Consider the following 14116-nt stretch of genomic DNA (forward strand, 5'->3'; position numbering starts at 1 on the left):
AAGACCCGATCGATCTGCAGTTTAAGCATCAACATGATCGCATTGCTCAACCTTCAGATAACCCTGTTGCTTCTCAACCTACTCAATCTCAATTTGATCCCTCCTCATCTTCTAGTGAGCCTACCAATCTCATAGTTATGGACGAGTTGGTGAATCTTCAAGGGTACATATCTACAATGATGGATGCATTTGATGTTCAAACCCAACAAGTTCAGGCCGAGCTAAAGCGACTATCTAATCAATTGGACTAAATGCACATCGACGATGGTGATGAGCATAACATTTCTTAGACTTCAAGTTGTATGGTAGTAACTTTGTTATCTTTATGTTTGTTGTTTTTGTCTTATTAGGTTGTATGTTTTATGAAAATTTCTAAGTATGTAAGAACATCTTTGTAGTTTTAATGTTTAAAGTTATTTGGATTACAGGTTTATATCAATTGTTTAGCATATATACCTATTGTTCTTTAGATCTGAACATGTCATAAGCATATGTATCTTGTATCTTTATTAGTTTTCTATGTATTTTTCCATCTTTTTTATATTTCTATGTATTTTGCCTATGAGAAATTTGGATTTTCCTTCTTTTTGATGAAGTCAAAAGTGGGAGAAAAGTTGGAGTTGTGCTTTCTTGATTTAAACTTTCACAATAATGACTCTAAAACAAAGGGGAGCATCCAGATAAGGGAGCATACAAAAACAAAAGGCTTACACATCATGATACATATATGCAAATCAAGAAAACTCAATGTCAACATGATATTGGCTTGTCATCGTCGAAAAGGGGGAGACTGTGAAGAAGATCTTGCTTCTGGCCTTGGCTAAATTTTGATAAAGACACTAACATCATAAAAAGAATAAAAATGATTGAAGACCTTGAAGACTTACACACATGCTCAACATGTGATCAAAACATATAGCTTCTTAAGTTAGATACTTCTATCCTAAAGTCTTTTTACTTTAAGTAATTATCAAATGTTCTTAGGAAATGTTTTTGAAAAATGTCAAGTTGGTTTGAAAGTAATTTCAAAAGGATGAACTTAAATATTTAAAAACATGAGTAACAGGTTACACAAATTGAGTAATGTGTTCCTGTGATAGAGTAACCAATTATCAAAATATAGTAACAAGTTACCAAACAAAAATAATGTGAAGTAATCGATTACTCAATCGAGTAACCGATTATTCGATAGGAGTGAAGCTTTTGGTAACCGATTATACCACTCATATAATCGATTACTCATAGCTGTTATAATAGTTTTCATATTTGAATTGAAACAAATTCTTCCAAAATAAATGGATGTCACTCCAATCGACTTCTACCTCTTGGAATGAGTATGTTAGATGGTTGAAATCCTATTTAAAGATGCTTGTCATTCAAATTCGAAAACAATCTATCACATAACAATTACTATAACTTTCTATACACTTTTGAAACAACTTGATCAAACTTTCTAATTTTTCTGAAAATTTGTTGAAGTGCTTTTCTTACCAAGTTTCTGAACTTGAATTTTCTGACTTAAAACAATTGAAATTTATTGTATTACTTAGAGTTCTTGACATACAAGGATTATGATTTTAAGTATTGCAATTTTATATCAATCCTTAGCCATAGACATAAGTTATTCATTAAAATTTTCTATAAATTCACCAAACGGTGTGGTGAATGGAAAAGTGAGAATTTAGTAGTGGTGTGGTTCTAAGTTGGTGAGTTTGGTGAGTGTAATCTGAGACAAAGTCTTAGAGTGAGTTTTATAAAGATTGACATTCATCATATAGTGAAATCTCTTGTGGTTTGCAAGAGGACTGAATGTAGTTTTCAGTGGACAAAAAGGTGAACCATGATACTCTCAGTGTCTCTCTTTTTCCTAATATTTTACATTTCTGTATTTTACTTTTACATATTTAATATTCCATTGCATCTCTAATTCTTATACTTTTGTAAAGTAGCAAAAATCTACTTTAAATATATAAAAACTAGAAAAATAATTCACCCCTCTTATTTTATTATCCAGGCTTACACCATCCTCCAAATTCAATGATGTATTATAATGATCCACAATTAGTTTTACAACCATTTGTATCATCCTCACATAATTATTCATTTCTCTTCTAATTGATTGCATATTATTCATTTATCTCCTCATTGATTAGTTTACTTGATTCACTAGTCTTGTACACTACTCACTAGTAATGCCCTTAGGACCACCTAGAGGCATCAATAGTAATCTCCATTTGAGCCAAATAAAACCACACTTCACTTTTTGTGAGTTGAATAATCTCTTTATTGTACCTATACTCAGAGGAGTTCAATATAAAATATTCCTCCATTATGCCAAAATCAACACATTTAAATATATCATTAATCAAAATACATCAATACAAAATTATAGTTTTTATCACCTAATAATTAATATCAAAGCAATCATTGACACATCAAACCAACTTCTCTCAGGCATCAAATTCACATAACTAATCAAATCTTCCATCTAAACTACTCAATATTTCTTCACTTAACATGCATATCAAACTAGGATTTTGCAATCACTTTTAGTTATCCACCTAGTCATCAAAGGTAAGTAGAAGCGACAAAATTATCCATAATTCATAATCCATTCAAATTCAAGAAAATTAAATCCATCCATTAGACTAATGAATTTAAATGGATGAAATCCAATGAATATCTGTAGTAATGGATGGATTTGAATCCATCCATTATATTCAATGGATATCCATGGATATATCCATTTGGATAGATATCCAATCCATCCAAAAAACATACGTTAAAAATGATGTTCTTTATTTTTCAATTTCATTTAATATTCTAGAAAATTAAATTTATCCAAATCCATCCAACATTTTCACTTTCAAGCAGCCGTAAAATGGAGGACAATAGAAAAATATAATTCCTCGATCACACCAAGAAGCTTGGAGCCTGACAAGCTAGTACCCAGGAGGGGCATTGGGAAGACATGAGGGAGGTTGGAACCCAATTGGGAAGGACCCTATCGAGTAATGAGCAAAACCGATACAAGAGCTTACAAATTAGAAGACATGGACTAGAGGGAAATCCCCCGGACATGGAATGCCTCCAACCTCCATATTTTCCATTCTTAAATGTAAAATGCCAACCTTCTCACAATGCCAGTTATTTTATGTGTTTCTCATTTTTAACAAGGCATAATCCCCCAATGGCACCAGAAAGACTCCCCTTGGCTAGCGATTCATCATAAAAAATCCCCAATGGTGCGGGCAAGACTCCCATTGGCTGACGATTCATCATCAACAATCCCCCAAGGGCACGAGTAAGACTACCTTTGGTCGATTATTCATCATAAATAATCCCCCAATGGCATGAGCAAGACTATCCTTGGCCGACGATTCATCATCCACAATCCCCCAATGGCACGAGCAAGACTCCCCTTGGCCGATAATTCATCATCAATAATCTCTCAAGGACGTGAGAAGGACTCCCTTTAGCCGGCGATTCATCATTAATAATCCCCAAATGGAGCAAGCAAGACTCTCATTGGTCGATGATTCATCATCAATAGTCCCCCAAGGGCGTGAGAAAGACTCCCCTTCGTCGATGGTCCATCTTGGCATTCAGGCATGCTCGATGATTCACATCATAACCCTGCCCGAATTTCTCACAAGACATTCAAATATTGGCCCAAGTTATTATCGGGCAGTCGGGCATGCTTAGTGATTCAGATCACATCCCCGCCCATATTACTTGCAAGTCATTCAGAGATTATTTCAAGTTATTCATGGGTGGATAGGCATGCTCGATGACTCACATCAAATCATCACCCAATTTTCCTTTCAAGTTATTAATATGTGTTCTGGAATGTCTGATCTCTCATATCACATTCCCGCCCATTTTTCCTATCAGATTGTTCGAGTTTCCTTATGGTTTATTATTCCAAGTTTTTATTAAGGGGAGTGTGTTGACTAATTACTCTTAAATCACCCTGAATAATTAATGATCATATCAGATTCTAAAAAGCAAGACAATAAATCTTAAACGGGAAGCAATAAAGTCAAAAGTTATTTCATTAATAAAGGAAAGTCATTATAAGTCCTACAAGCTATTACAAGGACTACAGCCGGTTACCCCATATCTTAAAAAAACTACCCCTATACATTCTAATTGGGGAAGAGCAACTTGGTGATGGTTCCATCAAGTTCCTCAAACACCACCTCGCCATCCTCCATATAGTCGTTGATGACCATCTAAGACAAATCTTTATTGGGTTGCACCGACTGGATCTGCTCCTTGGCTTACTCCTTGGCTTACTCCTAGACATGTATAATGGCTTCCTTGATGAATTTATATAGGATACCCATCTCCTAAGATAGGGTCTCCACTTTTTCCCCAACCTTTGCAAGGTTTGTTTTGACCTTGGCGAGCTCCTCCTAGCTAAGAGCTAGACTCTTCTCTACCTTCTCAGCCCATGCTTCTACCCCCAACAAATTCATCTTCAAGCCAAACATTCTCCTCCTCTAGCTCTTTCACCTATTCAACGGACATCGTCAGAGCCTAATGGGTTTGACTTAGCTTGCTGCCAACCTCAACAGCTTCCTTCTATGAGGCCTCACACTAACCAGTGATGGCTGATAGCTGCTCCCAACAACCAACACTTGTCCCTCTAGATCCTTCAGCTCTACAACATGAGTGTCATGAAGGCGCTTCAGCTCAGCCGCATAGTCCCATTAGGCCTTCTACATCGCTTCCCTGTACCTAGCCTCCAAGACTCCCTCTATTTCTAAATACTCCATCATGGAGGTAGACATGAACGATCAGTGAGCAAGGAAGGCTCACGAATCTTGTCGAAGGATTCCTTAGCCCCATTGGAGAGCAACCGCTGGTTGATCCCTTGTGGCACTCGAAATTCGCCTATCAATTAAGCTGGTCGATCGAAAGATGATTGGGAACATGTGGAGTTCTCATTGTCCAACCTCGACCAACCATCGGTTGTTTGGGAAGGAGGAGGAGGAGGAGGAACTTCAACAATAGAAGTTGGAGGAGGAGGGACTTCGATAGTAGTAGTAGGAGGAGGAGGCAGTATCTTGGATGATGGAGCCTGACTAGTTCCACCATGGTCACCCCCCAAGGTGGATGAAAAAGGAGTAGGAGATCCTCTACACTAACGGTTCCTGACAGGAGTGATCTACAGGTTGTATAGCCCCTCCATGATGCCAAAATTCTAGGTCACTACCTGCACCATCCTCTAGACATCCTTACGATTGGCACAAAAATTTTTGCGACATGACACAAAGAAGCCAGGCAATAACACATCTCGACCTTCCAAAATATACTCGAGCATGATCCAACACTGTTGTAGAAATCAAGGTAGAGGATTAATGCATCACTAAAAGGACTTGGGGACAAGCCACACGTCATCAATCGCCTGCATCATGCAGACGATACAACTTCCCATGTGCCACTAACCAACCACGTGTCATAGATCCATCTAACCTCATGATGGCCCTACGAACAACCCTCAAAGCAATAACCACGTTGGAATGTAAATAATTGTCTAGATTACCAAATATGCTTCACCCTTCAACACTGCGTAATCGACTATAGTGCATGTCCGCTTACCCCAAAAAAATCACAACCAAGTAGACAAGTCTACTAGCACGCCCAACTTCCGTCCATACCAATAGACTAAGGGCAATTGATCCATCCCATTCCAAAAGCCACGTCACGACCAGACTAAACCGTTAGCCATCAGCTAAATAGGCAAGATGGGTCCTCTCCGGATTCCTTAGGATTTGCTCCGGTCAATGGAATAATTCAGAGAAGTATGTCGTTGACAATACAAGATCCAAAAGGTAGTACAGGGGACCACTACCTCTACTATTTGTATCTCATGTCGCTTGTATTGTTAGGTATCAGTGGTCTAGACACACCTAGAAGAGGGGGGGGGGTTGAATGGGTGTAGCGGTTATCAATTACCGCTATTCACACCAAAAACCCGGTTCTGGAAAACAACCCAGGTAATCGATTAACCAGTGGGCTTAATCGATTAACACGTATCAGAAACAAAATGGCAGATTGGCTTCTTGCACAGTTATTTACCAACAAACAAGTAGACATACCTCCGTTTCGCCCGGCCCGTTTTGCCCACCAAGTTTGCGGGCATTTCTGTTGGGCATGCGGGGGCGGCCCATAAACATAATTTAAGGAAAAAAGTAAGAAAATTTTATATTAGGTATGATGTAATGTGGTTTTTAATCCCTAAAAAAATTGTAATCTAATGTAATTTGTTAAACTTCATAAAAAATATCAAAACATTTGTTACTTTTTTATCTTCAACTACTTTATTTAATTTCATTTCATTTATTATATGATTTTTTTATTTTTTTAATTATTCAAAAATGTCCGCGGGCCGCCCGCAAGCCCGTTTGCCCGTTTTAAAACGGGCAGGGCATTGAATTTTGTCCGTTAACCAATGTGGGCATGCCCACGCCCGCTTAAATTTTTGCGGGCATTTGCGGGTGCGGTCTAAACGGGTCGGGCGGCTCGTTTTGCCATCTCTAGTTTTGGCAGACCAACAACCAAATTATTTTTAGATAATTTTTCTAGATGCTTCACATGAATGTGAGCGACCCGCCTATGCCAAAGCCATATGTCATCTTCTGTTGAAATAAAACATTTTGAGAAAAGAGAAGTGACATCCTCCAGGTCAACCATATATATGTTATTAACACGATAGCCGACAAACTTTACATTATTAGATAAAACATCACGGATTATACAACATTCAGAATCAAGTGACACACGATTACCTTTGTCGCAGAGTTGGCTAATACTCAGAAGATTATGTTCTAGACCTTCAACGTATAGAACATTCTTGATTACAGCATGAGTTGAGTTGCCAATTGTTCTGGTGCCTAGGATCTTCCCTTTGTTGTTGTCTCCGTATGTGACGAAACCTTTTTCCTTCAATGATAGGTCTAGGAATTTTGACCTATCTCCTGTCATATGCCTCGAACACCCACTGTCAAATACCAATGTTGTCCATGTGTTCGTAGACATACCTACAAAATAGATCACTTGTTGGTTTCAGGTACCCAAATTATATTGGGTCCTTTTCTGTTAGTAACTAGGGAGTTATCTCCATTTTTCACCCAAACGTAAACACCACTCGGTATGCCATATTTCCTGATGTGACAGGAGTAAGAGGTGTGGCCATGTGTGCCACAATAGAAACATGTAGGAACTCTATTTTTATTATAAGACTTTTTATTAGTACGAGTTACAAGTTTCCTATATGGTCTATTTCTACATAATGGGGGGATATACCCTAATCCAGTATGGTCACCAACATTTCTTGTTTTACTTAGCAAGGTATCTAATTGGTTTTGACTCTCTATAAGTTTTGCGAGTTTTTCATTTAGTTTTAAATTCTCATTTCTCAAGTCCTCGCAAGACTCACAAACAGTTGTTTGACATAATTTATCGTTAGAGCAATCGCATGAATTACAAGAAAAAATTAGATCTAAAGTTTCAATTTCTAATTTCAGCTCATCTAATTCGTTTTGTAGAGTTAATATATTTTGATCATATAGTAGGATTATCCGTTTTCTATCGGTACTGATCCTAGCTAATTTCTTTAGTTCTTCATGCATTTCGACATACGCATCATATAAAATTTCATACGAAGAAGAATTATCAGAAGAGGATGATGTGTTAGAATATACCTCATTATCAGCATCCTTTGTACTACCTTATCTGCAAGCCTCATCAGTTCTAGTCACTAGGAATAGCTTTGCGGTCTCCTCTTCATCTGAGGTGCTTGATATCGTCTCTTCCTCCGGTAAATCCCAGACAATATAAGCTTTCTTTGTTTTGAAGTCCCAGGGAGTGCTCTTTTCTGAATCAACCTTCTTTACGTAAGTGGGACATTGAAATTTCATGTGTCCCGGCTTACCACATTCATGGCAAGTGAAGCGCTATTTATTCTTGCCTTTTCTTGTTGATTGGCACGCCTATTTCTTTTGGAAATGTTTGAAACCTCCTTTCTTCTTCAAGAATTTCCCAAACTTTCGTACGAGAAGGTTTAATGTTTCTTCTCAAATGTCAGAGTTAGAATCAACATTATCTATCTCTTCAGTAGGTTGTGATGTTGTTTCTTTGAGAGATATGCCTTTCTTTTTGCGGTCTGACTCTTTATGCATGGTCAAGCGTCCAAGCTCCATCTCATGCTCTTGAAGCTTTCCGAATAATGTCACCAAAGGCATGGAATCAAGGTTCTTAGATTCCATGATAGCCGTTACTTTAGGTTTCCATCTCCTATCAAGACAGCGTAAAACTTTGTTAGTAAGTTCTCCTTTGGTAAAAAATTTATCAAGTGCAACAAGATGATTTACAATATGAGTGAATCATTTTTTATATCGCTAATAGATTCACTTGGTAACATATGAAATAATTCGTATTCATGTGTCAGTGCATTTAGCCTGGCGCGATTGACCTCGCTAGTGTCCTTGTGAGTCACTTGTAAAGTGTCCCACATCTCCTTGGCACTTTGACACTAAGATACCCGAAAGAATTCGTCATATGATAGGGCTGATGTGATTATGTTCTTAGCACGTAGGTTGTACTGAACCTTTTTGCGCTCCTTATCGATCCACAAACTTTTAGGTTTTTCTTTTAGTTCATCATCCACTAAGTGTAGTGGGACAAAGGGTCCGTTGATTACGGATTCCCAAATATCCGAATCAATGGCCTCAATACAAATTTTCATCCGGACTTTCCAGTAGGCGTATCCCTCGCCACTGAATATGGGAGGGCGGTTAATGGATGTGCCATCACCGCCAAAGGGGTTGGTGGAACGCATTTAATTCCCTTAGGATCGCGCGTATGCGGTTGAGCTAGCACGTCGTACTAGCTCTGATACCACTTGTTAGGTATCAGTGGTCTAGACACGCCTAGAAGGGAGGTTGAATAGGTGTAGCGGTTATCAATTACTGCTATTCGCACCAAAAACCCGGTTCTGGAAAACAACCCAGGTAATCGATTAACCAGTGGGCTTAATCGATTACCACGTATCAGAAACAGAATGGCAGATTGGCTTCTTGCACAGTTATTTACCAACAAACAAGCAGACATACAACATATATTTTTATGCAGAATTAACAAGGATATGGCAAAGTAGCAGTATGCAAAATATCAGCTTAATACACGAATTAAAACAGCTTGAAATATAAAAGAGACTGAGAGAAAACAACTTGTACAATAGGATTTTTATCCTGGTTCGTTTACGGGTCCACTTGCAAACTACATCCAGGCGTACCCTTCTGATCTTGGGAGATTTCTCTTCACTATATTAAAAACTTTGTATTGTTACATACACTAATTCAATTACAAGACTCTAGATGTTTCTTTCTTGAATTTCAAGAACCTCTAACCTTGGTTTGACTATCTTTATAGCCCAACAAAAACATTTCTCACGATCCAGCCCCAGCCAAGATTCTCGCTCTAAATTGCAGACCTCCAAGCCTTGGTGAAGATTCACTAAATCTCAATGGTGGTAGGACACCAAGAGATAGAACCCAAAGTACAAAATAGTATACAAAAGCAGAGTTTTACTAAGCACTAATATGCTCAAAATACAACAATGAAAACTCAAAGATTAACCCTCACTCAAATAACACAAGCCATCATGAATGTATGTGAGTTAATACAAAATAGATAATGCAGAATCTTTCTCTTAAAATCTCTAAACAGAATGCACAAACATGCAAGAAAGAATGAATGAGATTAAGCACATGAAAACTACATGCAATACATCATGAACAATATCAACTAAGCATATTAATCTCTCTTTCTCACACATGCATCTCTCTTCTGCCTATACAATACAGTAAATCATGAATTCAACAAAATGATATGCAATGCTACACGTTTCTGCAAGTTAACACAATTTATACAAAACAGATTTGGCTCCACAAACCGTTTTTCAGTTACGCAGTTAAAACAGAAAACAGTTAAAACAAAAAACAGACACATTAATCGATTAAGACTCCACGTTAATCGATTAACCAACATATTTCAATACGTGATTAAATGGTAAACTACTTATACATTATGCTTGACTCCTATACATGTTTTAGCAATTATGTTATGCCTAATATGCACATATAACATGTATGATTAATGCATGAACACATAATAAACTAGATGATATGCCTCATGAATATGATATGTCAATATTAATGGCTTGTGAGACTTGCATCTAGGTTTACGTTTACCTAACTCAGACTCACTAACTAAGGCACACATCCCAGACTACTTAGAAATATAACTTTATTGATATAACCTAGTCTAGATATGACCATTGAGTTCTAGGCATGTTGATTGTTGAGTCATCTTCAAGCTTTTACTAACTCCTTGTCTTCATCAAAACATTGGCAAAATATTGTTAGTGCAATCCTTGACACTTTACACATTCATGTACAAGACTGCCACGCCACTAGAACAACATAGACCTCAACCACAATCCACATGCCACATGCACCATGTACCCACTTTCTTCCAGACGACATAGTCATGCCTATAATATGGCTACTAAGCCTACAATAGGCTACAAGTCAACTTTCCACAAAGTACAAACCTGTTAGAGTCATCCAACATGGATAAAGCGATCTCTGCTTGTGTGGAATTGGCTCAATAGGACATGATGTTCCTAACAACATCTATTAGAGAATTTTCGTGCACCTCTTCACTATAAATAGGGAACTCCCCCATAAGGAAAAAATCTTAACTCTCCCATTTACTCTTGCATATTATTCTCACTACTCTAATACATCTTTCATATACGGACTTGAGCATTGGAGAAACTTTTCAGATACCTCTCTAAGCTCTCTCAGATCGATTTCAGACAACATCCAGAAGAAACTTTGCACGACCAATCATCTGTCCAACCCAAATCTCACCATACTAAAGAACAACTTTGATTGCGGTCATTGCAACCGCCGTGATGTGGATTACCGCCATTGCGGTGCGAATTATTTTGTGATTAAAAAATAATTTTGAATTTGAGGCAACCCAAATATGGTGTGATGCGGTTTAATTTTGTGCCTCGATACGACCATATCATTATGATTCAGTGTCACACTGCAATTGCGGTGTGATGTAGTTTCAAATATTACCACAATTACAATATTATGGTCACATCACATGAAACAATCCATAATGAATCACTAAGTCCATCAAAACAACAATGCATTGATCTTGAATGAATTTGCTTAATCTATTAAGAAAAATATTTGTTGTTTGACTAGAATGGAACCTAATATGCAATGGGTCAAATTAATGAAAATTCATTAAAAATGTTATAATATGTGATAACCGTTCATAAACTCGGTATCGAAATATCAACCATGCAACTATTACAACTCCAATTAGGGAAAAGCTTGTTGGTGGACGTTTTGCTGATTGATATAATTTTGCATTATGAAGGTTGATTTCAGAATTCATAACCACTATCCAACAATGTGGTGCTGCAATTATCAAAGCTAGATAGCTTTCAAGTGCACTATATTCTGCTAGAAAGCTTTTAAGTGTATCTTGGTACTCTTGAGGTTGGTTCCTTAAGTTTTTCAAGATCTCCAATATTGAGAATTTTAGGATTTAGGGTTTCAAAAGAGGATTTTGAAATTGAGATTATTGAAGATGAAATTAAATACATCCAATGATTTAGAACCGTGCTGGTAAAAAATTTATAAGATAAGATTTAAGTGGGTATCGATGAAGATGAATGGTGGCGGTGACACCATGAAGGAGAACAGTTCAATCTTCAATGTTTCTTTTTGTAAGCTTCAGAAAAAAGAAGACATAAGATGACGAATGCAATGATGATTAATACGGAGTAAAAAATGGAGATATAAGGGCTTATTCATGAGAACTTCATTCATATTTAGGACAATATTTTATAATGAGATTAATATTTATACACCGTCAATATAAAAATTGATATATAATTACTGTAATTGATAATCAGATATGAACGATAGATGATGTACTGATAATTATTTATACTTGCAGTGCATACATCGTATTCTCTTTTATAATTTAATACACATCCCTCAAAAATTAAGAATAATATTTATTTTTTCTCACAATATTAAAAGTCATTCTTATTCTTACTTGAGTCTCACAATATATCACCCAATTTCTCGCTTCTCACTTTTTCCTAAGATGTCCATGTTTTTTTATAAGAATAAGTAGAAGATTGTTGAAAGTGCGAAGTGTCAAGTATAGCACTATTAGATTGCCTATATTTTGATAAAGACAAAGATTAAGTGAAAGCTTGAAGATGACTCAACAAATCAACATGCCGCAAGGGTTTCATATCTAGACTAGGTTCCTTAAAAGAGTCATTTTTAGAGTCTTAGATGTGTGCCTTAGATATTGAGTCTAGGTAAACCTAGATGCAATTCTCACAAGCCTTAAAAATAATCAATTCACATACATGAGTCATGTCATCTAGATTATTATATGTTCATGCATTAATCATACATATTACTTGTGCATCTTAGGCATAATATATTGGTAAAACATGTAAAGTTGATAAACATAACATATAGGTAGTTTACCATTTAATCATCTATATGAAAAATATGTCAGTTAATCGATTAAGGAAGGTGTTAATCGATTAACGTGAATTCGGTTTTAACAGATAACTGAAAACCTGAAAACAATTATTCTCAATAGCCCGTTAATCGATTAAAAGAGCACTTAATCGATTAACTGAGTCTCAGAAAAGTTTTCTATATAAACTGTGTTTTTAGGTCATGCACCATACATTATATCATTCATTTTTAGAATTGCTAGTTGCATATTTTTCGTGCTTAATTGTGTCATATATGCAGAGTGAAATACATTGTGAGATAGTGAGAGAAAGTATCATGCTTAGGGTTTAATTGTTATCTAAATGCCTATGGTAAATGTGTTAAACATTGCTATCTTTTCTTACATGATTTTTGCATTTTTTTAGAAAAAAATTACGGTAGAAATTCTATATTTCTGCATATTAATGAACTCAAACATATTCATGTTAACTTGTGAGCTTTGTATAGGGTTTGTAGCTAAGTTTCAATTATAATATTTTGAGCTACATTATGCTTTATAATATTCTGTTTTGTATTATAATAAGGGAAGTCGTCTCTTGGTGTCTTACCACCTAAGAGATTCAGTGAGTATTCACCAAGACTTAGAGGTCTTGAGTTTAGAACGTTTTCTTGGCTGGGGCTAGATTGTAAGAAAGATTTTCTTAGGCGATTAGGATAGTCAAACCAAGAAAGTGGGTTCTGAGATTCAAGAAGGGAGCGTCTAAGTGTTTGTATTGAAAGTTTGCATGCAACAATACATTCATTTCAATATTAGTGAAGAAAATCTCCCGAGATCAGAAGGGGAGACCTGGATGTAGTTTGCAAGTGGACCCGCAAATGAACTAGGATAAAATTATTTGTTGCAGGCTTTTTCTATCCCTAATCTTTTTACGTTTCAAGTTGTATTATTGCCTATTTTTAGCTGATATTGTGGATACTATAAATTTGCTATATCGAGTTTAATTCTATTCAAATATATCTACTTTATCTGTTTTTGAATATCGGTGAGTGACAATAAGCTATTCTGCAACTTGCTGTTTTCTGTGAGTTAATCGCTTAAGATAGAGTGTTAATCGATTAAGTGAGTTTTTTTTCTTCAGAATAGGGCATCGGTGCGAAAAACGGTAATTGATAACCGTGACACATATTCAACCCCCTTCTAGGTGTGTTATAGCCACTTATATCTAACAATTGTTTTTGTGGAAGAAATATTATTAAAAATTAAGAATAACTCACATGAAAGAATATTTGTATTTCAACAAAAAATAGTACTAGAATAATAATGGAAGATACTCTAACTATTGATAAAAGCCTATGACCTACACCTTAAAGAGACTAGGGGTGGACATAGATCGGGTCAAGTTTGTTCCTTACCCAACCATAAATATTAGTAGGTCATTTTTTTGAACCTGAACCCAACCTTAGACCTGAAGCAAATCCGACCCAAAATATTGACTGAGACAACCTTTAAATTCAAACACCAGCTAGACCTG

This window comes from Lupinus angustifolius, chromosome LG20 (genome assembly GCF_001865875.1).
Source record: "Lupinus angustifolius cultivar Tanjil chromosome LG20, LupAngTanjil_v1.0, whole genome shotgun sequence".
Classification (NCBI taxonomy): Eukaryota; Viridiplantae; Streptophyta; class Magnoliopsida; order Fabales; family Fabaceae; genus Lupinus; species Lupinus angustifolius.